Source organism: Echinops telfairi, unplaced genomic scaffold (assembly GCF_000313985.2).
Source record: "Echinops telfairi isolate 266 unplaced genomic scaffold, ASM31398v2 ScPeMD7_38;HRSCAF=143, whole genome shotgun sequence".
Lineage (NCBI taxonomy): Eukaryota > Metazoa > Chordata > Mammalia > Afrosoricida > Tenrecidae > Echinops > Echinops telfairi.
In genome coordinates, this window is record NW_022103936.1 from 1080433 (window position 1) to 1083812 (window position 3380).

Here is a 3380-nt window from a genome sequence, read left to right on the forward strand (position 1 = left end):
GGGAAATTAGAATGAAAGCTGCTTATAACAGCCTATAAAATGGGAGAAAATCCTCCCATGTGTCAGGAGGGAACATCTTTTCCCCTTTCTGTGGGGAATAAGTTAAGAAAAATGACCTAAATACATGCCTAGATGGAAAATACCATGAGAAATATCCAGCTGTATATTGGAAAGAAGAAAGAAAACTGTAGGAATCAAGCAGTAATTTTAAATCAAGGACATAGAGGTGAATGGTCTTTCAAAGAAAAATGAAAATGTCCTGACCTAAAATAAAGTATTTGGCTCCAAACAAGGCTGTTCTAAACTTTTCTTCAAAGTGGAATAATATCTGAGTGAAAAGTGAATTTGAGATGTATTCCATGGGGTAGCATTAGAATCCCATCACATCGTTTCTTTTTGCTCAACTAAACATAAGCAGGGTGAAGGTGGGATTCTTCTTTAACAGAATGCTCATCAGTAGCATTCAAAGCACAAACTACAGGTCCCTCTTTTGCACTTATTAAGGAAATGTCCTTCCCCTCAGATGATTCAGGCAGTTAGGTCCACTGCCTTGGCAACAGGTTGGGGTCTAAGCTTCTGAGTATCACAGACCTTAAAAGAATCCTGTGTAATGCACAGGGCATGTTCCACCCAAGGGGAATGAACCTGTTGGCCATCTGAAGCCTAGAAATAGTTTAAACTGCTTCCAGTAGAACTTTAGAAATAATTTAAGTTACTGGTGTGAGTTAGTTAGTTTATTGTGCCAATCTGGCCGATAAACACATGTGGGATTAATTGAAGGGCGGAGGGATAAATGGCTCTGTGAGCCTCACCTTTCAAATGAATTCTTGGATCTCTTGCTTTGTGATGGTCACACCAGGGTGCAGCTACCTTAGCAGTTCCCTGCTTCAGCTTGCAAGGCTGACCGCCTGCAAGACATCCCCAAAGAGAAGCCACATGGACCACCTTGATGCAGCCCTGGGTGCTGGAGCACCCATGTGGAGACCCCTGCCAATGCTGAGATGCTTACAGGTTCACTGATTCGGCTTTCCTCCTGCAGTCGACATAATTGCATCTGCTTTGTGAGATGGAGGAGGACTTTGTAGACTGGTGTTGGACATATGGGTTAATGGGTGAATATTGGACTTGTGGGCCTGGGCAGCACTGGGTTGGGATGTTTTCTTGATGAACCGTTAACCTTTATATAAAACTCTCTCTTTTACATGAGTTGCTGTGGATTTGTTTCTCTAAAGTACCCAGACTAACACACTGGTGGCTTTGGAAATTTGTTTTTGTGCTGAAACCCTGCTGCCTCTTTCCAGCTTACCAACACCCAGCAGATTCAGAAAGCTACTCTGGAGTAGAACCGTGTTCCCCGCAGCCCTGGCCCTAAGTAGCCATTTAAGAGAGCCATCTGGAAAAAAAAATGTCCTGATGTCCCTAGACCTGCCATACTCCTAGTGTGAGGTAAAGATAAACTAAAGAGGTCCGTAAGTATTAGCCAGCCTGAGTTGAGTAGAGTTGTCGATATGAGCATGACTCCTGTTCAAAACCCAGAAATGTCACTCTCCTTGGGGAGGTAAACTATTGTCGTTTGGTGTCATTGAATTAGAGTCATATCAACCACATGTGACACAGTAGAATTGCCTCATAGTGTTTTCTTGGCTGCAATCTTTATGAAAGGAGAATCCTATGCGGTCCTCCTTCATAGCCAGTGGGTGGGTCCTGGCATTTTGGTTAGCAACTGAGTGCTTAACCAGGGGAGGTGACTGCACTTCTGGAAAACAAGATCGATTGCCTCCCTTGCTACCAACAACTTCAAAAACATCTACTCCTCTGGCTATTATTTCAGCTCCTGTCATAAATTTTTTTTTTCCCCATGTACCAGTGACCGGGCTATGGAGGCTGCTGAAAAGGAACAGCCCCCATGCATACATCACAGTATTGCTCTGGCCCATCACCAGCGACTGGAAAGCTGTACTTGAACAACAGCACCCAGCAACCACAGGGCAAATTTTAGAGACTTTAATGGGAATTCGAACCAACGTCTGTTTTCAGAATGGAGTTGGCATTAGCTTTGTGGTGAATTGAATTGCCTACCACAGAAATACATTGTAAGTCCTAACCCATATATTTATGGAAAAATAACTCTGGTGACACTGATGAATAAGTGTTGTACTGCTAAGTACAAGGCTGATGGTTCAATCCTACTAGCTGCTACTTGAGAGAAAGATGAGCTTATATGCTCCCACAAAGCTTTACAACCCCAGAAACCCTATATAAGATCACTATGCATTGGAATCCATGTGAATGCAGTGGGTAGGTTTACTTGTAGATGTAATTCCACTTGGAAATAGGGTTTTCTTTCTTATGTTAATTGGGCCATATTAGTTTGTTCCTGTTAAACCCAAACATTGTCATCCAGTTGATTCAGACTCATAGCAACCCTAAGTAGATTTCTGAGACTGTAAATCTAGGACAGCAGACAGCCTTGTGTTTCTCTTGTGAAGTGACAGATCAGTTGGAATCGCTGATGTCGAAGTAAGTAGTCCAACACCTAACCCATAGTCCCACCAGGGTTCCTTATGTTGCTGTTGAGTGTCCTCATAACAACCTCTGTCCTCATACAACAGAATGAAGCCCTGCCTGGTCCTGTGTCATCCTGATAATCTTTGCTATATTTGACCCTCATAAGTCAATCCATCTTCTTTTTTGCTGTAGACTGTACTTTAAGTCCATCACTTCTGAGATTTAAAAAGGGTAGTTTAAGCACAGAGGCAAGGAAGGACAAGTGGAGAGAGATAGACACCACACAGCATGAAGATACAAGACAAGAACCTACCCCAAGTGCTGGTGCAGAGAGAAAGCTGCCCCTTAGAACTGGTTTCTAGCCTCCTAAATTGTGAGAAAATAAATTTCTGAATTTCTCTTTGTTGAAGCTACCCATTTTGTGGTATTTCTATGGATTACATGCTGAGCTACTAACTGCCAGGTCAGCAGTTTGAAACTACCAACTGCTCCATGGGAGAAAGATGAGGCTTTCTACTTCCATAAAGAGTATGGGAAATCCACAGAGGCAATTATACCCTGTCCTACAGGATCACTGTGAGTTGGAACCGACTTCCCTGTAGTAAGTTTGATTTTGAGTTTGGAAGAAATAGAAAGAAGCTGTGTTTAATAGAGAGGCTGAGATTATTTGCCCAGTGCAGAGGATGTTCTTTTAAGACACAACCGCCAGTTACTGTGTGATTGATTAGTACCAGATACATTGCACAAGGCACTTAGTATTATATATTCAATTTTCACATGAGGAGACCAAAGCTTAGGGAATCGGCATCTTTTCCCATTGTCCATGTAGAGCAAAACTTGGGAATTCACAACAGAAATCTAAGCAGTGGGAC

At 42.6% G+C, this 3380-nt stretch overlaps 1 non-coding gene across 1 annotated transcript; it reads right to left on the reverse strand.

The window, feature by feature from the left end:
- Positions 1 to 1856: 1856 nt before the first annotated feature.
- On the reverse strand, positions 1857 to 1990 carry LOC115869705. Its single transcript, XR_004046337.1, has one exon. It is a non-coding gene; the product is annotated as a small nucleolar RNA SNORA84 (small nucleolar RNA).
- Positions 1991 to 3380: the final 1390 nt, after the last annotated feature.